Below are 23,364 nucleotides of genomic sequence, written 5' to 3'. Positions count from 1 at the left end.
AAGCTACGCAGAGCACAGAGTGCAGAAAACTCAGCGATTGGAGCTGAGTTCATCACTCAGGCTGAATTAGCATTACCAAAAGAAACTCACCTTATTCCCAATGAATCTGAGAGATTACTAAGGACTGGGTGACCAGAGTGATTAGCAGTAACAGACCACTCAGACCTACTAATACACCTAACTCCAGGTTCTGACAACCTCTAAATGATGTGGGGTGATCATTTTATTTCCTAACTCCCTACAACTTCGGGTTAAAAAGACATGAGAGATTCAATTCAATAGGACATTTTCATTTGCACGGATGGACACACTTGGTACCATGTTTATAGTGGGTTCTGTGTACATCACTAATGCTGAAAACACATTTCTTGAGTATTCACTGATTGGGTAATAGGTGCAGGGTATTCACTGATTTTGGATCCACATTGTTTGTTTTGAGTGGGGACTGGAACGTGACCCTACATCCAATATTGGATCAGACAAGCCCTCGGGGAAAGAGCAGTGAATGGACAGAGCACTGCTATGTTATGGAGGACCATAGTTTATTGGATCAATTGCATTTGTTGCACCCCAGAAATAATGAATAGCAGATTGTGTCCTGTGTCCATGGTTTCTGCCCCACAGGGTTGATGATTTTTTAACCTTACCTTTAGTTCTACCCAACATTTCCAAATGCTATATTTTGGAAGCAGAAATACTGGATCATTCATAGGTCCTACTCCAGTAGAAGAAAGGTCATGTCGTCGCATTACGTCTAAACCTTCGAGAATGAATGTTACCAGAGACAGACAACCAACTGGAAAGGTCTCCCCCAGATCTCAACTAATGTTTCTTGACCTGAACACAGATTCCATGCCATTATCATAGACACTTTGGATAACTGTGAAGGAGGCATTACGTGGTCCACTGGTGAGGGATTCAGCCTGGCCAAACACAGAGCTAGAGACAAGTTACTTAGTCATAAGACAAAAATTAGATCAGATAGGTAAGCCTACTACTGTCCTACTCCTAGGAAACAGAGACAACTTATGCGCATAAAGTTTGACCTTATTGCACTGTTTACTGAGAAAGCAGAATATGCTCTACCTGGAATTTGCTATGGTTATATTTGTAGAGCACATTTTACTTGGTGCTAAAATAAGAAGTCTGGATACAGCAGCAGAAAACAAACCAATAAGTAAATCGATAGGTTCTTAATCATTTCCTAAGATGGAGCATTGAGGATTGAGAGAATAGGCACAGTGAAAGAGAATTCCACTTTCTGACTTCTATAACAGAAAAGGTTTGGTCATGCAAACATATTGATGTAGTTCTTCGGGCCACAAGGAGAAATGTGTTTGTTGATCTTAAAATGCAAGGTGATTTTTGTTAATTAAATTTGGTAACCATAAAGTCCACAAAAGATTGTGGGATATCATCATGGCTTGGAATAGATCTATGATACTGAAAGGTAGCCGATGGAGTTGCCTCAAGTAAAGAGTACCATGCTGATATTTAGAAAGATTGGAAAGATCACCAATCAGTCACGCTGTCATGCTGAAAGTCATCGGCAGCTGTTTCATTAATGTGGCAGCAGCAGGTAAGTTAATAGAATTGTAATAGTCTAGTCACAATTGTACCAAAGCATTGATGATCAGGATAGAAAATGCCTTTCCGAGAAAAAGACTAATGCTACAGATTACTTTAAGATGAAAAAGTAGGAACCAGTCATTTTGGCAACTCAGGGAACAAGTGACGATTTAGAATCAAAGTTAATATCCAGGTTGGTGGTAGTAGAAGGGGAAGTTACTGTAAGCCAAGTCATTAAACAGGTCTAAGAAGGCAAGAGGCATGATTACTAGTTCAGTCTGCGTCACATTTAGCTGCAAAAAAGTTTGAGCCATCCACCAGCAAGCCAGATGACGACTATGCGACGTACTGGAAGATTGAAATGAGTGCCAATCAAAGGCAAAGACCCACTGAGTGTCACTGGCATATATATAAAAACTTGCACCAACTGAGGATGGGCAAGTGGAAACATAAATATTCAACAAGAGTAGCATGAGAATTGAGCCATGAGGGACACTAGAAGTAAGGGGTTATGGTTTAGATCAGAATGAGGGGTGGTGATAATCTAACAGCGTCCTGCCATCACTGTGGTCTAATGGGTCGAGCACTTCACAGAGGTGTTCAAGAGGGTATGTTACGCTGATAATAACTTAGGTGATCCGCTACAAATTAGTAACCCAGAGAGAATTGACCTCCAAATTTACCCTGGAGGAAGTGACAAGGGCGATCTCAGGTACGCGTGGAGGGAAGGCTCAAGGACCCGATGGTGTCCCATGTGATTTGTTTAAATCAAACTTAACTTCATGGGGGCCAATTGTAACACAAGTAGTGAATGCAAGTTGTTTAGCACCTTTCCCGTCAACCTGGGTAGTCAATTATTGTCCCCATTTTTAAAAAAGGAAATCGCCAGGATCCTAGATGCTACAGGCCCATTTCATTACTATACTCTGTGACCAAAATTGTGGACTGTGTAATTTTAGCCAGACTTAAGGACTGGGCCCTTGATAAGAACGTCCTTTCCGACAGTCAATATGTTTTCCGTGAAGCAGTGGGCCCTATTGAGTTTAAATTTAGCTCTACTGGTGGGAAAGTATGTACATGTAAAGAAAGGAAGTTTGTTTTAAGCTTTTGTAGACCTCACCGCTGTTTTTGATTCTGTAATATACGCCAAACTTTGAGAGGTTTTAGAAAAGATTGGTGTTGAACAACAAATTATTTATTTTTTACGATGTTTTTATTGTAACGCTCAGACGAAAGTTCGATTTGGCATTAAGGGTGGATGTACAACTCCAATTCCAATATGTAGAGGAGTCAGGCAAGGATGCGTCCTTGCTCCATTCCTTTTTAACCTGTATATAAATGATTTAGAGGAAGCATTGATTAAGAAACAGGTTGACTACCCCAAGATAAATGGTTGTTCCATTCTTGCAATTTTATACGCTGATGATGCAGTTTTATTGTCACAAACTCAAGCAGGTCTACAAAAGGCTTTAAATGGTTTTAATGAATTTATGAATGAATTAGGACTTAAGGTGAATACTTCTAATACTTCTAAGACATATGTCATGAGATGTGGCAGGGGCAGTAAAAAATGTCCGGAGATGTTCATAGGTGATCAAAAAATTGAGGTAACAAAACTTTTTTCATATCTTCATATCTTGGAATACCGTTCAACCAAGATGACTTATGGGTTCAGGCAGTTAGAGCTAAAAAATTACGTTTTATTAGAACTATTTCAGCACTTTTCAAAAAAGTTAGGGAGAAGATCTGCGGTAGAGCTTTTACAGATCTACCAAGCAAAAAGTATCTTAACTGTAACCTATGGCTCAGGGGTGTGAGGTATTGTAAATACCCAGTCACCACAGTCTGTGGAAAATACCTTTCTGATAATATATATTGTCAGTTCCTAGATCAACCTCTTCCTATGTGTGCCATGCTGAACTGGGTTTAATGTCTCTGTCTGATCTCATTAAAGTGGAGCTGGTTCTTTTATGGCACCAAGTATGGACAAAAGAAACAAGCACTGGCGTTGCCAATAGGTTTCGCATTTTGGAAAGTTGGAGCTATTGGTTTTGTAAATGACATTTTATATTTATATATTGTTATTGACAATGCCAATAACAATATATAAAGGCAGCAGTGTCTGCAAGTCCGCCATGATGCGGCGGCGTGTTCTTCTAATATGGGAACTGAGAGTGCCAGAATAGTCACGTGATCCCTGACGGGTGTAATATGACGCCTTGAATGCCGCAATTCAAAATCGCTTTCGGGTATCCCTCATTACCTATGTAGCTGTTTCGCCTCTGCTGCGGCTCCTGCGTTACTCCCCCCATTAATGTGCTGATATCTGCAATCAACTAAATCTTGTGTCGAGCGACCCTTCACTGGGACTGCGTCACTCTGAGCAGCGAATCCTTCTGCTGAGGGCGTAACTTTAATTCAAATGTTAGCTTAGGCCAGAATTGGTTTAACCTGCCTGTCCCTGATTATTCATGCACGTGGCACTTCCTTTCCATCGCTCCAGTTTACCCGTGTGGGTCAAGTGCATTGTCTAGTGTCTTCGCCAACCTCTAATGCACACTGCTTTCAACAATGTCACAAAAAGTATGACTGAAGGGGACCGGAATGTAACAAGTTCGTTTAGTGACTTTCCACAAATGGACACAGCTAGGACTGTACTTGGTATCAAAAGCTGCAACAGACGCGCCTGTAATGATCCTTGGTTGCTGGATACATCATCGAACCTCTCCAGGATTGCAAGCAAATCACACGTCACTTGTATATCCTTAGAGAAAGGTTCACCCGGGCGTCTCTGCATTGGGGTAGTTTCTTTCCCTGCAGGGCATTCGCCACATCCTGTACCCTAGGAGCCTTGATTTCTTACGAACTGCGGCACTCTTCCCCCCAATGCAAGGGAAAAGGGTGTCTGTCTGCAACCATAGGATTGATGTAGCGCCTTTCTCGGGCTCACCGATGCCCCGCCCACGCGACGACTAATAGTCAATGGATAGGAGGGAAGTGAAGAGCGGGTCAGTGATGCAGCTAAAAAATGGACGCCTCCCTATGGCTCATGTATGTATTCAGAGGTGACCCATATTCTCGAGGAGCAGGTAGTTATATAAGAGCGTCCACGGCCGTCACTGCAACTCTGGTTAGAGGCCACTAAGTGAGGTCTCTTGGGCAAAAGCACACCTTTGGCGGGCCTGCTGTGCACCCTTGACAGCACCGAGGGCTGCGGTATCGGTGGCGGCGTGCAATCGAAGCAACATTGGGTCTCATGCAGCTACTGACGTGTCAGACCGATGGTATAAAAGAATCACGGGCGAATTCGATTATATGTTTATAAGAGCATGGGCGTTTGTGGTATGAATGCCAACACAAGATACTTTTAGATCAAACATAAAAAGGCTTATATGAACATATAAAATCAGTCTGCGATGTACAATCTGGGTGACTATCAGTGCACGTTCAGCAAGAGCCTAGAGATGTGCAATAAACATACCACGTGGTCAAATAGATTCAGGGGAGACATCTGACCTCCCTCTAAGTCCCCACTGCGCCGCACACTTTATCCACGTGTTCTGTAATGACAATGACCATTTATTTCTGATTTCTAGTTCTTTGCGTCGAGCGTTGCCACAAAATGGCACCGCAGCCTCGGACTGCAGAGGACAACTGCGGAGAACAACCGCCTCGCGCTCTGTCTCGCCCGACGCGTGACTCAAGGCGAGTGCTGGCGCCAACTGCCAATGGATGAGTGTGGAGTCGAGCGATAGTCCTACCCCTGGAGCACCTGACCAATCGGAGAGGCCGCTGCATCTTCAGACACGCCCATATTGCTCGGAATTGAAGCGCAGCAGTTCTGAGTCACTGTCTGGATGTGTCACGGGGCTGGGTCTGTTTGACTGACTTTGCGGGTAACGAATAAGCGCAAGGTTCAGCTGTTGCTGGATTTTCTGTGCAAATGGAGACAGTGCCGTTCTGTGATGGGCGTCTAGATGCGCGTGCTTGTGTGGTCAGGTGACCCGCTTTTGTGGTCACGTGACTCACATGCACTGTGGAAAAACCGCAGTGGTTTCACGAGTCGATCGAGCACTTGAATTTTCGTCTATTACATTCGCAAGCGAATGATAATAGGCGAAACCTAAAAACCAGGCTAAATAGAGATATTTTAAAGGGTATTTTAAAAATGGATAAAGTCCTAATGATACACTGGGTTAGTTATGTATGAAAAGTCCTGAAGAATCTGGGACATCTGGAGTATTTTACTGATGCCCTCACCTGAGACTTTACACAATTGGCCACCTTACCAGTCCATTGTCCGCCAGACTAGGGCGTCCACCCGCTGGCTGCCCCCTCCCCTGGTCCTTCCTACCTCTCCCACACCTTGCTCTCCCCACCCCCACTAAGCGTACCCCGCATCCTTCCCTACCCCTTACATATCCCTTCATTTACTTACAGCACTGCCTACAATCGTAATCCTGGTCCTGATTAAGATCCTAAATCAATAGGATCAAAACGCCGTCGACCCACAATACAGCGTGACTTCTGGCGCATTACCTACTTTGGTTCCCAAACTAATTACCAATACCCATTGACTCAGAGGAACCAACACCTTTGTATATATTGTGTTTTCATCTTTTGTCAAATTGCGTCTTTCGCTGTTGTCACCCATATGTCACTCACGCCGTCACCGTTTGTCTCACTATCACGTAGCAAACCAAGCCCCCTTGGGTTGCCTAACGCATTATATGCCTCCAATGCTGTTATCGTAAACTGTTCTGTTGATTGTTTTTGCTTAAACATGTCCTTAAATATATGATGCTATATGCACTTCTAAACCGATCGAAATTCTGAGTCTCTCTTCCTTCCCAGATCGTTTGTAATGTCCTGTACAAGCAAATATTTCTGTTGTTCAAGTGAATCCAATTGAGATATTGTCGTTTTTTACATATGTACACCCAGGTCTAAATCTGGTCTATGGGTTATACTCCTGTTGTCCATCCGCACCTTATGGACTGCAGCACGTATTGTGCCACCACTAGAGTGAAAGTGCAAAACATGCCTGCAGACCTACTACTGTAGCTTGTTTGTGGAGATGTTAAACTGCAATTTTGACCTGTCAAAATAGTCCCCTTTATTCCCTTTAAACCCTCCTAATAAGTCATCCTTAAGTAGGCCTTAAATGCCTGTAAGGCAGGGTGTGTGGTATTGTTGCTCAAATACGAATTTACCTTGAAAAAAACTAAAGACAAGTGGCTTTTGGTAAGACAGGAACAGTTGGTTTAATTGAACACTTCTGCCGGGAGCACAGTTACAGAAACAGGTCTGAGAAATGTCTCAAAGTAAAATCAATCTGAACAAGGTTTTATGTATTTCTTTGGGTATCATAAAGTGCTTCCGTCGATCCTTCTATGGTAAAATAATGCTGGCCATGTCTGTGCAGTCATAAATAAGTCCACTGATGACAAATGCAGGTGAGCCTCGACCTTGCATGGACACAATGAGGCCCAGTGGGTAATGTGTCCAGATGACGGGCACAAGGGTCGCGTGATCGCTGCATATACTGCGTGTGTTTTTCCTGACTGGCAGTGTGTTCCTAACATCATGCGGCATCTGACTTTATGGTGTTTTGGTAATGTGTACACCACTCTGGCCATGTGTGCTTTCTTAGGGCCAATCTCCCTGGACCATTGTGGTGTCACTGCTTTTATCTGGGGGTTGGACCAGAGTTTATTGTTTGCACGTTTGTCTGCCAGCTAGGTGCCACTCACCTGTGACAGGTCAATCAGTAACCTCACACCTGGGTTGCAGAGCCTGACTGATCCCGTATTTCTGAGTCAGGGTTGATGGACAGTTCATGATGGGCTAATTTGATGATAGCAATGCGAGTTTGTTCTTATGTGGGAATGTATCATTAGAAACATTTGCATTGATTCTATCAATATTTTTTCCGCAGCAGCAAATCCATTTCTGTGGGATGTTGCATAGAGGCTACCTAACCTATTGGAGCCTTGGTCAGTTACAGCGTTCAGTCTTGCCTTGTTGAAGGAATCCAGATTCCCCAAAAATGACTAAGTCTGAAGATATAACTCTTCAGCAGGCGAAGGTTCTGAAAGTAATCGTCCGGCAAGGGACCAACATAGGCTGCACATTTTTTATTTCTCCTGCTTTGAGCTTTCCTGCCAAACGTCAGTGACTCCACGGGACCTCATCTGACAGCTATTCAGCCTTGTGGAGCCCATCTCAGCCACAGCCTGCTACCTTGCCCCACTGAGAATTCTTGACTTCTATTTCACAGACTAAGGGACTGATTTATATCTTGGCAGAAAGGTTTCTCCATCACAATATTCACGGATATACCAGCCGCTGAAATATAAATCCCATAGGATATTATGAGATGTATATTTCAGCAGACGGTATATCCGTCACCGTTGTGACGGAGTAACCCATAAGCCAAGATCTAAATTAGGCCCTAAGTCGGAAAGTAAAACTTCAAACAGGGACAACCCTAGGTTTGTAACCTGCACTCTGTCACAGTCACACTTAAATCATGGCTAGGTACTAGTCAAGCACAGCCAAATGGCTGTAGTCGGATTCTAACACTTTTTGGGACTTTTTTTGGTGAAGCTTTAAGTTTAAAACTTAATTTCTTGGTTTCCCCTTATTGGATTTTATCCATAATAGTGTCATGATGTTCATTAAAGTAGTCTGTATTTTTATTGTGTTGTGTTTTTTACTTTTTACCAGTTTTGCTACTTTTAAATGGTTTACACATTTTTAGGTCTGGCTTGATAGCACAGCTGTCGCCAGACATAATGTCATCAATCTAAGAAAGAGGTTTCAAGAGAACTACATGGAGTTGCTTTGGCTCCACACACAAGTTGGTAGACAGAACTACATATTTTGATTGGGCACAGGTTGTGTGCTTCCACAGAAAAATAGTGCTTCCCCTCCAAGCAATTGTGATAATTTTGATTATATAACCGCATATCTAAGCCAGCCACAGTATAGGTGCCTAAGATTTAAATTTCAGGGGTACTTAAAGACCAATATAATGCTCTTTAAGTGCCTCAGATGACTAGATATATTTGTGTTTGGTTTTCTCTAATAGCCACAAAGATGGGAGGAGGGTAGCTATGAGGAATGTATTGCAGGTTCAGCACTCCCATTTTCCATCACGACCTTTAAACTTTAGAGAACAACACTCCTCTATATGGGTTTTAGGTCTGGTTTGATATTGCAACTATCGTCGTTCCTTATGTGATCAACAAAAAACTGCTTTCAGAGTACTACTTAGAGTGGGGTGTATGCTTCACTCACATTTTGGTCTCCCTGAGTCAGTATTTTAGTGGGCTGAAGTTATATGCTTCTACTAAAAAGACTGCTTATATTGCATTCTTTGGCTTGTTGTGAAGCGTATACTTGATACAGCAGGACTGAATTGGCCATGGTGGCAAGCCAATGATCAAGGCTACATGTCTGATCTGTTTAATATGTAATGTTATGATAAAAGGCTCTAGGCCTGACATATTTATTGGGAAAAGGATATTTTAAAGTCTATAGATGTTTAAGGGGAATTGTTATTTCTCTCTATTAAAGAAGGATTTTGGTGTTGGTTACAACTTCTGACAAACCATGGGAGGAGATGATTTACATTGTAATAATTTTGTGAAAACAACTTTCTTAGCTGTCTGCCAGGCTCTTGTAATATAAAAATATTCAAATAATTAATATATTGCTATAAATACATAGCGGGCCTTTGGAACAGCTTTATTCTGCCATTGGTGCTGAAGTATTATTCACACATTGCTTTCATTCATTATAGAGTACTGCAAGGAGAAATGGTTCAATCCACATCAATCATTGGCTCAATTGCTCTGTGAATGACAACCTTTTCTGGTCATGTGTGTACATCCATCTGAAAATGTCTGAACTTCAATGGCAAGACTAGTTAGGCAGACTTTTGAGTTTTTAGTTTTCTCCCTTTGGTAATTTCTATTTCATTTCTTTGTATCTCCTCTTTTTAATTTATTGTTTTTAAAAAGATACTTCAGCTCTCCAGGCAATGATACCACGTTGCTTGCTTGCTGCTCATTTCATCTCCAGTTTGTCATAACCCAGTGAACATTTACAGACTATGGGGGATCTATTTCCAGGAGCCTCGTTCCTCTCCTCTCGGGAGATGACCACCCGCTCGACGAATGCTACTATGTCCACCTTCGTGTATGTCAGGCTGCGTGCTGCTGTGCGTAACTTATATCCAACATATCCGGAGGAACCCTTGGCCCTGGGTGCGTTGCAGTTGCTCTATACGGTCAAGGACAGGACTAAATTGCTATCTAAATTATATAAGGCTGCGCAGGAAGATGAGGGTGGGGGGGCGACCCTGGCCAGAGCAAGGTGGGATAGGAGTCTCCCGGAACCGCTGAGTGATGAAGACTGGAATGAATGCTGTGCTATGACCGGTGGGTATGTGATCAATGGCAACTTCCGCCTTCTGCATTACAAATTTCTACAACAGTGGTACTATACTCCGGCCCAACTGGTACGATATGGGCTCAGGTCCACTGCTCAATGTGTCCGCTGCGGAGCTGAGGACGCTGACTTTATACACCTGGCCTGGGGTTGCTCACGTGTGTACGACTATTGGAAGGAAGTGACTGAAAGGCTAACTGTCATGGCCTCAACTGAGGTAAGGCTGGATGTACGCCTGTGTCTGTTGGGCATTGCCTCTGGGGTGGCTGCGCCGTCGCGGCGGCTTGTGGTGTTGGCGCTTCAACTAGCCAGAAGGAGGGTTGCTATGGTCTGGGGAGGAAGGAGAGCGCCTGAAGTGCACCTGTGGCTGAAAGATATGGCCTATTCCAGGGATCAATTGAACTGTTACTATGAAGAGTTGCCTGAGATGTCTCGCCCGAGGGATATCTGGGCTCCGTTTACACTCTACATGCTCTCTTTAACTGACACTACTAGCGACGGGAGCGTGACTGCTGCTTTATCAGACTGCGAGGAGGGAGCGGATTGAGAGCATTGTGGGGCGAGGGAGCTTGGTTGGCCCTGTATATGGTGTGCATGCCTGGGCGATGTTCATGGCAGTGAGAACGCAGTGTGCCGTGAGGACTGGTATGATACCCATCGTCACTGATCCTCGATGTGGCCTCTGGATGACTCTGGGAGGAGGGTGAAAGTTCCCTACCTGGGATGTGCCGTTAGACATACGTTGTATTAGCTGCCCAACCACAACATGCCTGCTAGACTTAGACTACTCACTGAGGCCAGGATGGGATGGGGGGGTGGGGTTGGGATTTGTTGAGGTTACCTTTCTTTATAAAAAACTGTAAAATAGACCGAGATCACATGGGGGCGTTCGACCGCACTCTACGGGTGCGCTGTAAATATTACACCTGGATTAACTGTGAGTGCCTACGTGAGATAGGACTTTTGGACTCCTGCAATCGTGCCTATGACATTTGCTGTCAAGCTTATATGATAACTGTGGTACACCGATTGCGGCCGGCCCCAACAGTGGGTTGTAGGCACACCGCTGTGTATATGAATAATGTGCAATAAAGGTCTGCCAAAAAAAAAAAAAAAAAAACCCAGTGAACATTATGGAATGCCGCTGTCCATAGAGTATCATTGTTTTGCATTCCAAGATAAAACAACTGTATACTATTTACAATACCTCTGCAAGATGGACCCCGACTGTAATGTTCATTTTTTAGGTCTCGCCTACGCAGCCCGCAGGCGTTACGTAGGAAAAAGACCTTTTGCCATCGGCACAGCTTTGCGGGCAAAAACGTGCACATGTTGCATTGCTTCTCTTAGACCTGGCACCTTGGCGTGAGTTCCCCTTCCACTTTTTGCTGATGTGCCTCAGATGTTTTGCTGGTGTTCGATGCTCAGGGCACTGCGCCACGGCCGATCCGTGCCACAGTGCAAGTGCTCCCAATGTAAAGTGTATGTGTAATTGATTTCCACGATTGGATTATTTGGTCTGCTGTCAGTCCCCAGTAAAGTGCACGAGGCGTGCCGGGGCTTGTACATACAAATGCTGCTAGTGGGCCTGCAGCACCGGTTGCGCCACCCACAGAAGCGGCCTCGTAAGATACGTCTCGGGTCCCGCCATTGCTGACCCAGCGTACAGTCTCGTACTGTCACGCTGACTGTGCAAGTGCCCACACTTGCCAGTCCCAGAACCTTCCCTCACCTTCATATCAGTCACCCCTCTGGTAGGCCTACGGACAGGGTGCATTGTAAGCGTGAGGTAGGACAAGCCTAGAGTGTGGCATGTCCTAGTAGTGAATTACCGCCCTTTCTCGTTCTTCACTATTGAAGAGCTACCTGTTCTCTTAGGCCAGATGAGCTGTCGGAGCTATTACACGCTATAGTCCCGGCAGGTTCAGGGAACACGGTAGCAGGTCGAGTTTAGTATGCCTGAACTCAGAATAATAAAATACTTCCTTTAGTAAGGTTTATTTTAATATCCTGTGTTTGCAAATGCTACTTTTAGAAAGTTAGCCTTTGCTCGCCTAACTGTTCAGCCCGCCTCTACCAGTATGTGTATCTGCTGTCTGGGTTTGTGTGAGTGAAAGGGCTGGGAGATTCCCGGGGATAGTCGGGTGCTCCAGGTGGTGAATGGGGTGCTTACACCAGGATGGGTGGGCGGAGTAGTCCTTGACTCTGAATAGGGTTGTGCTCCACCACCACAATGCTGGCTCCACCTCCTGCGGAGCGTCTGATGTCTCTGCCCTGCACCCTGAAAGAAGACGGCAGCGTCCTGTCAACAAAGTATGTTATGTTATGTTATGTTATGTTATGTTATGTTATGTTATGTTATGTTATGTTATGTTATGTTATGTTATGTTAAAAAAATTGTTACCGCGCACGGACACCAATTGGTTTTATGACGCTCACAGACCTAGCAGAGATGAAAGGCGGTAGGGTATAGGCAGCAGGAATTACTCATAAGCTAACTGAAAAGGATGGGTTTTAAAAAGTTTACGGAAGGTGGTATAATCGGGGCTGAGTCGGATGGGAGAAGGAAGGGAATTCCAGGTTGAAGGAGCAAGGAAAGAAAAGCAAGAGCCACCGTGTTTTTTGCGTTTAAACCTGGGGATAATTAGAAGTTTGTGGGCCGAAGACCGAAGATTCCTCAGAGGAATGTGGCGTTTAAGACTAAGGGAGGTAAAAGCAGGAGCAAGAGCAAGAAGAGACTTAAAAACAGTGCAGCCCATTTTGAAAATGCAGCGGGAAGCGACCGGGAGCCAATGCAATCTCCTCAACAGGGGCGAGACATGTTGGTACTTTGGCTGTTGGAGGACCAATCTAGCCGCCTGATTTTGCAGCAGCTGGAGCCGATGGAGATGGTAAGCAGGGATCCCCACATACAAGGAGTTGGCATAATGAATTCGGGAGGTGACAAGGGCCATGATGACGAGTATGAGAGCCTCTGTAGAAAGGAACCTTCGGATTTTACAGATTCTGCGTAGATGGTAAAAGCAGGCCGAGGTGACGGTGTTAATTTGAGGTCTCATCGACAAGTCACTAGAGATGATGACACCGAGACTCCTCACGGAATTGACAGGGCAGGGAGGAGGGCCAAGAGCTTGAGGCCAGAAGCTGGAGCTCCAAGGATTTGAGGGCCCTCCTGTCAGAACCAACTCCGTCTTGCTGGGATTGAGCTTCAGCTGACTAAAATTCATCCACTCAGAGATGGTAAGCAAGAACTGGGTTGAACCAGGCTCAGGCCCCCTGGCCTGCAAAGACAAAAGAAACGCAGTATAAATATAGGAGCTCAGCTCCTTACAAATCAGATCTAGTTTTGACCACGACGAGCCTCTGCCTGACTAGAAGGACCAAGAGAAGCTGAAGGACGGAAACCAGTCTGTATCCTGTTGGACTGGCCTGCAGTGGTGCCTTGCTGAGAATGGAGAGGAAAGGACCAGAGAGGACTTTGTAGACTTGTGCCTGAAACGATCTCCAAGGGCTTGATCGAGAGCTTGCCCCCTGAACGGAACCGCAGGACCATTGGGTTCTATCTACATGTACCCGTCTGCTGTATGGCCTCAGTTCTTATTCCCTCGCCAGAGTTGTGACTCGGGTGCCTTCGCCCCCTCCCAGGTCGTGCCAGCTCGGAGCTTGGTCGCCCCGCCGTAGAGAGCCCCGCTCATCCCTGAGTCGCTCTCCGCTTCAGTGCCGGGCCGCCTGCTCTCCTGTCACCTCGCCGCTTACGGAGCGCGCTGTGTACCTCTCATCTTCTCCAGCCGGAATCTGCACGGAGAGCATTCCATAGCCTCAGACGGTCCGTACGTCGTAACGTACCTGACTGTCTCGCTTTGCACTCCTGCATACCAAGGCTGGTGCCGCACCTCAAGAAAGGCCTCCCCGTACCGTGGTACCGGAAGCCTGGTGCTGCACCCGTCTGCCCGCGAACTCGACGCCCCTCACAGATCCATGAGTATGACCTGGCGTGCTAAGAAGTAGTACGTCCCGCAGGCCTGAACGGCGCCTCGCCCCGTGAGCTGCATCGATCCCGGATCGCCGCAACCCTCCACAGTCTAGCTACTCCACCTCGCTCCTCGAGGGGGACTGAGCCGGAGAGATTCTCAGGAGAACCGTCGGCCTCGTTCGGGGTCCGCCCTCACAAGTAGCCGCGCCTGAAACGCCTCGGACTTCCACCAGCAAGGTACACTTGAACTCCGTCTCGAGTTCATATCGGATCCAGGGTCCGCAACGTTCTTATTTCCCTGTCATTGTACCTTGCTAAACAACGAACATTGAACTAAGTTTGCCTATTGTAATCTGGTGACCTCAAATTACTGAACGTTATTTGGTCTCATGATAATCCTGCTTGAAACTATCTTTTATATAAAGTATTCTTATTTTTGATACAACCATACGACTGGTGTCCATTTGTGGTGGATCAGTGGGTTTACTGTGTGTGATCATGAATGCTTAACTTACTATCACCCTGAGGATTAGCCTTATCTGCTCGCGCCACACTACCTAGAGGGTGAGATGGGTTATTCGAAGGAGTAGCTCCCTTGCCCTGACGTGGAGATGAGGGTCTTTGCTTGTCACAAGTGCATACCTGTGCTAACCAGAGACCTCCGGGTCCAACAGCTTCCAATGGCAACTCGTGCACATCTGGGGATTCCCTTGCGGGAGCAAGCCTTGAAACAATATGGTTCCTGCTTGCTCCCACATGAGAAACAGGCGCAGGCCCCCTCCCCTCTCCCTTGCCCCTGCTGCCAGCGCGAGGCGCGCACACCTGTTTTTTTTTATCCATTTCACAGGTAAGCAACTAAATGAAAGAAGGAAAGAGAGGTTGTGAACCGTTACTTCAAGTCACGGTTTTCAGTAAGTGAGGAGCAAGACAGAAAGAGAGGGAATAATAGGAAGAGAATGGGGCAGCTGCCAGCACTTAAAAGAAGAGGACATTGTCCATGTCTGCTCTGGGCAGTAAGGAAGAGACGGAGTCCTTTTCCTTCTCTGCCAGATTGGTGCTTGGCCTTCCTCCCCGCACTCCATCACTGCCCTCCCTCAGGACCATGCATTGGCTTCCCATAAAGAAATGCATAACATTCAAACTATGCTGCCTAGTACACAAAACCATCCATGGGCAAGGTCCTGCTTATCTAGAATAAAAGCTTAAACTCCACAATTCAGCCAGAAATCTTAGATCCTCTAACAAGCAGTTCCTAACAGTCCCAAAAGTCCGCACTGTCAGAAAAAAAGGCTTTCAGTAAAACAGCTCCTGAAACCTGGAACTCCCTGCCCCTACTCATCAGGACACAACCCAAGCATCTGAGATTTTGTAAAGACCTCAAAACCTGGCTTTTCTGATCACATGCCCTGCTCGCTGTCTGGTGGACTTGCCAGCGCTCTTAGACCTTCGGTGATTTATGCGCTATATAAATGCAATTTACATTACATTACATTGCCCAACACCGAACGTCCCCGAGAGCAAGCTGAGCCTCATCTGAATGCCTTTGCTATTTCTGCCATCCTGGGACACAGTTTTGAAAAGTAGGGGAACAGAATCTTTTTACTAAAAGAAGTAGGGGCACAACGTGCCCTTCCGATGCCCCCCACTTCTACCCCGTTGCTTTGGCCGGTTGTCATGGATCTTCTGTAAGGAATAAAACTAATATTGGACACTTAACTTTGTTTGAACGGTTTCCTGCTTTGGCTATTACTACTGAAATGTACACACACCAGGGCGCTTTTGTTTGCCACAACTTGAATATTGTCAACAATGGATGGGGAGGGCCCATCATCTTAGCTGCAATTTCAGCACGCGGCAGTTCAATGCCATGTGTTTTTAAGCTTCGGAACAGAACAGCTTTTAAACTCAGAAAGCAAGTTTTGTGCCTAGCGAAAAATCTATCTATTTCTGTAACAGGCATGACACCAATGTACCTCGTAGGATTGTGGAGAAACTGCACAGGATGGGTTGGTGTGGACTGCAAGTAAGTGAGTACCTTCAGGGAGTCTTTATAAATGATCTATATGTCTTTTGTGTGCATTAGCTCAACATCTCCTTCCCGGCCACTGGCTGTCAGAAGCTCATCGAAGTTGATGGTGAGCGCAAACTCTGAACTTTCTATGAGAAGCGTATGACCACCGAAGTTCCTGCTGATCCCTTGGGTGATGAGTGGAAGGTGAGACGCAACTAAGTGTTTATGCGCTTTGTGGAGTGTTGCAAATGACCCTTAGAGTGCATGGGGAAGTAACTTGGAGGGGGGCGGGTGTGCATTTGAAGACGTGTAACTTAGTTGTTTTTGGAATGCAAGTGTAGAGCAATTTCATCTTAGTATCACTCCATTTTCTATACAGCATGAAAAGTAGGTAAGTGTAAGAACTTTGTATTGAGGTTCTCGTTAGTTCCTCGTGTGTGAAATATGCGTGTGTTGTGCCTATTATATGTTATTTTTTATTTATTTATTGCATTTGTATGGCGCAACAGCTACCCTGAGGGTTTCCCGGCGCCCTGGATCTGTTTTACTGGTAAGAAAGCAGGGGATAATTATTGGTTAAACAGCCATGATTTCGCTCCCTTGCGAAAGCGTAGATAACAAGGTTCAAGTCGTAGTTGAAGGGGGAGTGAGTTCCATAGTGCCGGTGCTAAACAGGAAAAAGAGCGACCTCCTAGTCGAGCCGTTTTTACCCTGGGCACAATGAATTTCGCTTGATTCATGGAGCGTAAGTTACGCGCGGGTAGGTATTTCTGTACCATTTTGCATAGGTACTCCGGGGCTGCTCCTGAGCTGATCCTGTGCATATAGCACAGTGCTTTGAACTTTACTCTGCTGGTTACTCTCAGCCAGTGTAGTTTTTTAAGATGTTCTGTCATCCTCGTGCGTCCTGGGAGATTAAGGAGCATTCTGGCCGCGGAGTTCTGGACTACTTGCAGTCGGTTCAGAGTGCTATTCGTAACTCCTAGAATAGGACGTTACCGTAGTCTAATCTTGACGTAATTAATGCCTGCATTACCGTCCTCTGATCCTCATCTGGTAGTTGCCACAATATTTTTCTCAACCATTTGAAGATGAGAAAGCATGTGGAGGCAGTTTTGGCCGTGTGTGTTCGCATGGACAGCTTATCATCAATTATTATCCCTAAGTTGCATGCAGATTGAACCGCGGTCGGGCATAGCGCCCATTTCAGCAGGCCAGTGAGTTGGGCCCCAGAGATTCCTTTGGTTGCCAAAGATTAGTAGTTCTGTTTTATCCCCGTTCAGCTTTAATTTTTTAGGGGGGAGCCAATTGGCCATTCTGAGTAGTCCAGATCGAAGGGGAGAGATGTCAGACTTTTCTTAGATGTAAGGGAGAACACAAGTTGTGTGTCGTCCGCATATGAATAAATGGTGAGGTCCATCTCTTCGGCAATTTTAGCTAGGGGAGTGACATACACATTAAAAAGGAGGGAGCTCAGTATCGAGCCCTGGGCACTCCATAAGGGGACGTATGTACTTCTGACCGATTGCTTTTGGAAAAGACCTGATATGTTCGATGCAGGAGAAATTGCTCCAACCATTTCAGTGCTTTCCCTCTAATTCCAATGTCTTCCAAGTGCTTGATGAGGGTTGTATGGCATATGGTGTCGAATGTGGCAATCAAATCTAGAAGGATGAGTGCCGCCGTGCCTCCCGTATCAAGTTCTTGGCGTATGACCTCAGTGACCCCAAGTAGGGTGGACTCCGTGGAATGACCTTTTCTAAAACCTGAATGTGAAAAGTGCAGAAGATTATTGTCATTGACAAAGTCTGATAGCTGCTTATTAACATGTTTTTCCAGGATCTTATACATGATCGGTAGCAAAGATACCGGGCGAAAGTTGGAAAACACTTTGGGGTCACTGTTGGCCTTTTTCAGCAGGGGGACTACCATGGCATTTTTCCAGTCATTAGGTAGTACAGCTTCCTTTAGGTAGGCATTTAGTAATGCTCTAAGTACCTCCATATAGGAATGTCCAATTGTTTAAGGACGTGCGCAGGTAGAGGATCTAGGGGTGAACCTGATTTTATGCTCCTCAAAGCAGTCCTAAAGGCAAGAGCGTCTATTGGTTGCCATGTTCTGATTTCCTGTTTTATAGGGGGCTCTTGTTGATCCTCTGAAAAAGATGTAGAGGGGCTGATATCAATACCATCATTGTTAGATGTAAAATTGGCATATATCGTAGCTATTTTTTTGTGGAAGAAATTTGCAATGCAGGTGCATTGGGTAGTGATAAGATAGGGGGTGCAGGCAGGGCTGCTGCTCCCGCTAGATTCTTAAGGACCTTGAAGAGAGTCCCTGACTGATTCTGCGCTCCTAAGATCGTGTTTTTGGTGAAGTTTGCCCTGGCGATTACATGATAGGTGGTATGTATTAAGTGCTAGCTTATACTTTTCTTTGTTGACAGGATTGTAATCTCTTCTCCGTTGTCTTTCTAGTTTCTTGCATAAGCTTTTTTCCTCTTTTAGCCTATCCAAGAACCAGGGAGCTGGAGGATTACATGATTTTTGTTTACTTAAGGTCGGGGGAATGACCGTCAGAGCAGCGTCTGATAGCCAGCTATTGATTCTGTAATGATCCTCAGTTGTAATTTTGTCTACCTCAAAACCCGGGTTGGATCTGGTTAGTTGTTCGTCCAGATCTTTTATGTGAAGTTTTTTCCCTTTTTCTGAGCCACATTTCTGATTTTTTAAGATTTTTGTAAGCAGGAGCCCAGATGGTAAATTTACTAAGAAAATGATCCGACCATACAATGGGTAGTGTCGATTCCCATTTAATGCAAAAAATTCGCAAATATAGGGTCCAATAGAAGGCCGGCTTGATGGGAGGGGTCAGAGTTCCACAAGTGGATGTTTAATGCCTCCAGATCTGAGAGAAAGTTAGCTATCATCGGGCAATTAAGGTCTTCTAAATGTAGGTTTAAATCGCCTAGGATGGTAAACATGGAGGCCTCCAGTAAGAGAGGTGCTAAAAGATCAGGTAGGGTCCTGTGAGTGTTATTTGAGGAGTTAGTGTGAGTTTAAAGAGTCCTGCTTCGCAGTTGCCTAGTTTCGCATCTGTCCATTTGCATTGAAATATATTTTTTATAAATGACACAGATGCCTCCTCCTCCTTGGTTCGCCCGATCCTTTCTAACGATAGAGTAGTTGGGAGGGAGGGCTAGGGCTATGTCTGGGCCGGAACTATCTGTTAACCAAGTCTCCGTGAGAAATAGCGCATCTGGCTTCTGGTCAATTAAAAGATTAAAAATATCATTTTTGTGTTTTGGGAGTGATCTACAATTGGTACTCAGGAAGGAGAATTGGGTGTCTTGCTTGTTAAGCTGGTTTAGGTAAGGAAGTTTGATACCTCCTGAATCACCAGTGATTCCCAGAAGTGCGTGGGAGAAGGAGAATTTGCAATGCTGACAGCAGCTCGTGGGAGTGTCCGGGTGCAGTATTCTGCAGTTATCGTCGTGTCTTATCCTAAGGGCTAGCAGGGTGTCCCTCAAGTATCTGGGAGCTGTGAGATTTTGGGCAGGGGAGGTGGCCCCTGGTCCCGTCTGGTCGCGGACGGGCGCAGATGGGCCCACCTTTGGCTTGCCTTCGGCGCGCCCGCTGCGCTCGCCCGCTGCACGACGAGCACATGACCGTCTAAAGTAGTGCTTCCCCAGGGTAGTTCCTGCCCTCCGACCTCTGACCCGTCCCTGACCCGCCTTCACTCCCTCCACGTCGAACGGGACGAACACATGGTGGAACGGGGAGCCGGCGAGCAGAGCAACGGGCGTCAGTGAGGCGGCTAAGAGGTAATGCGTGTATTAAAAGAGTTTAAAAATCACAATTACACACAATTCTTAAAATCCTTCGGTTTAAAATCTCTGCAGGTTCATTGCAAAATAACAATGTGCAAACAATGCTAGTCGGCGATATCTTTAATCATACTACCGCGAGTCTTACAGTGCAACTTATACGTGCCACATTTGTGTTTCCTGCATATTCAATTCATTTGTTTTTGTGTTTAACAAGTATTTTTGGATTACCTCGCATATATCATGTAGGCTACAAGTTAATTGCTGCTGCTGCTTTTAAAATACATGTCGTTTGGGGTTAGTGACTAATTTACTACTAGCGGTGGTTGAATAAAGCATTAGATTACAGTACATTTTGAAGAGTGCCATGTTATATTGGAATGTTGTTGGGCCCTTCACTGCTCAGATGGTTTCAGAACGGTATGGGGATGCTAATGTTATGTTCACGTGTTAGTAACACATATGTCGCCAGCCTAAGCTCCATATTGTCATGTTTTACTTGTCTAGGGTTATATGGTCCGCATCAGTGGTGGCAATGACAAAGCAGGGGTTTCCCATGAAGCAAGGAGTCTTAACCCACACTCGTGTCAGGCTGCTCCTTAGCAAGGGCCATTCCTGCTATCGCCCAAGAAGAAATAGAGAACGCAAGCATAAACCTGTCCGTGGTTGCATTGTTGATGCCAACTTGAGCATGCTCAATTTGGTGATTGTGAGGAAAGGTGAGCTGTATTCATTTTTAACCATTATTAAACATGTGTCATGTTTTGGATACCGTCCATTCCTTGAGTAAATTAGTAAAAACCAGTGAATTGTTTTATCAAGGGGCTGAGCAGCGAGATCTCAAAACTCTTTCAAGTTCCTATTTTAGCAGTGACAGAACTGTTGTGGATGTGCAGATGCTGGTGCAAATAACACCTGATTTTGAGGACACAGACTTTAATTTCCTATTTTGCCATTGGATTCCAGCCCGTATTCTGCAGGATCGTTGCCCCGTCAGTGAATTGTGCTAAATGGAGGATAAAATTGTATAACGTCTTTATTAATACCTACTTGGCTTTTTGTATGAGTTTAGAAAACTTCCTTCAGCCCCTGTTCATATAAGGTTTGCTTAGAATGCATGCTTGCGAAGCCAGTATGTGGATGTTTTATAATGTTAGTTACCCTTGTAGGCGAGAAGGATATTCCTGGCTTGACTGACAACACTGTCCCCCGTCGTCTTGGTCCAAAGAGAGCGAGTAGAATCCGCAATCTCTTCAACCTTTCCAAAGAAGATGATGTCCTCCAGTATGTTGTGACGAGACCCCTGAGCAAAGAAGGTAGGCATGCAAAACACTGGATCCAATCTATACAGTTACATTAAGTTCATCATCAATTCACTGTCAATCTCTTGCATCTAATTTCTTATTCGGACCGACAATGACTGCATCTTGTAACAGCATTCTTTATTATGGTTCCACAACAACTGGCTGCGCCGGGATTAGGGAGATGGGTAAATATTAAGTTAGAAATAATCATAGAAGATATAGGTTCGGTCTAGGTGGGTTGGAAGGATCTTTGTATCCAGTATAGCATGACACGGAATGGTTTGAAAACATGCAAGCATCTCAAGGAGAGTGTTTGCACCCATCCCGTGTCTTGAGAGTTTGTCCTACTTGAGTTTGACAGCATTTCTGTAGCTAGGGGAGCCCTCTCATACTGCGGCCACATCTTTGACTTGTAAAATATTTTATTGAACAAGCTAACTTCAGCCACGTCGCCAAATGGCAAGTTTACCTTTGGGATGCTCCCCATCCTGCCTCCCATCCCACAGCCCAGTGTTCAAATAAGGAGATTCAATTGTAGGTTTCTCTTGCTCCAATTTTATTTGTGTATTAATCAACGTGTAAGTCTCGTTTGCTTGCCAACTGCCATTCATGTATTTTGTATTGATGTGAGAAACGTACGGTCACATGAAGCTATGTTTACACAGATGGTTTGCTTGGTGGCTTAGTTGCTTACCTGCGTCTCTGATACCTAGGTTCAAATTTACCAAAACTTGGAGTCTTCATTGCAAATGTGCATTATGTTGTACGTCCATGAACTAGGCAGTCTACTTTTTTGGGGTACTTGTCATCACCCTTTTGCTCTGAATACCCTGATCTTTTATTAGCTTTAGCCTTGACGGCACATGTGCTGTCTGTGCGAGACACGTTTGCATCCAGTTGACTTACAACCCGGCCATAGCGTCCAGTTTGTCACGACATGCAGGCGCCATGTCCTCTTCTTGTGTTTGGCCCTCCCCTGGAGAATGGATGAAATGCTTGTCGATCAATTGCTCAAGCTTTTGGAGCTACTTTTTTCTTTGCATTCAAGCACTTCAAAAAAGTGCTTGGATTTTCATCTGTCCATGTAGCTTCTATTCCCTTACACTGGTCCTCCATTCATGTGGCCCCCCCTTGTACTCTATGCCTCTCTGCACAACTGTCACAGCACTCTGTTCTGCAGCGCTCAATGCCAATACACTGAGGCACTACTGCATTCTCTGCCGGTGCACTTTACGCCACGCTTCTAATCTATGTCACTTTACTTTGCAGTACTGTGCTCTACACCACTCTATTCCAGTGCACTATAGGCTACTCTACACCCCTGCACTCTACTCTGTGCCAATCCACTCTCTGCCACGGCACATACAACATGGCTAAAAGACATAAGAAAAGCCAATATCTGTGGCAAAGGAGAAACCTAATGGCTTTGCCAATGCTTAAAAAAATATATATTTTTAATTGTTTCAATTGTCTTGCCTACCACTATCTGCCCTTACCCAATACTATTCGTTCTACTGCATCTCTTGAAAGAAAAACATCGGAGGGGCTGCGCTGCTCATGTGAGTTAGATTTATTCTATATGAAACACCTGCAGTAAGAAAATAAACTTTTTTTTGTTTGTAATTTGTTTCCCTAAGAGTTTTAGAAAATCTTTGTTATAAACTTTTTGTCTCCTTTTTACAGTCAAAAAACCTAGAATAAAGGCACCCAAAATTCAGCGCCTAGTGACTCCCTTAGTACTGCAGCACAAGCGCAGGCGGATTGCTCTGAAGAAGCAGCGCCCTAAGAAGAACCACGAGGAGGCCTCCGAGTATGCCAAACTTCTGGCCAAGAGAACGAAGGCCAGTCCTATTATCACTGCTTATTTATCGATCCGTAAAGGGTGAAAGTTGGAGGTGGCCTTGCTGGGACTCAACTGCGCGACTTGCTGGTCACAGCAGTGTCTGCATTAAGATTTTAACTCTACAGTTTGTGATCTTCAACAGCAGGGCTTGCATTTAATGATATTGTAGGCGTGTGACCAGTTGTACCTCAGCATTTTTATCAATCAATGTAACTTCGGCTAAAGGTCAATAACTTGAGTACGAACACATGTACACTTTTTTTTTAAAGAAGGAAAACTATCTGTTATAGGCATTGCAGAATGATTTTGAGTGAAAAGTTAAGAAATACTGCATACCACTACAGATCCGTTTTTAGGGAATTGGTCTGTAATGAATGCACT

General features: G+C 45.1%; 1 pseudogene; it reads left to right on the top strand.

The window, feature by feature from the left end:
* The first annotated feature begins 12,845 nt into the window (after nucleotides 1–12,845).
* On the top strand, nucleotides 12,846–23,026 carry LOC147712923 (small ribosomal subunit protein eS6-like; annotated as a pseudogene).
* The last annotated feature ends 338 nt before the right edge of the window (nucleotides 23,027–23,364 follow it).

Source organism: Lissotriton vulgaris, chromosome 5 (genome assembly GCF_964263255.1).
Source record: "Lissotriton vulgaris chromosome 5, aLisVul1.2, whole genome shotgun sequence".
Lineage (NCBI taxonomy): Eukaryota > Metazoa > Chordata > Amphibia > Caudata > Salamandridae > Lissotriton > Lissotriton vulgaris.
This window is presented reverse-complemented; position numbering and strand designations above follow the sequence as displayed.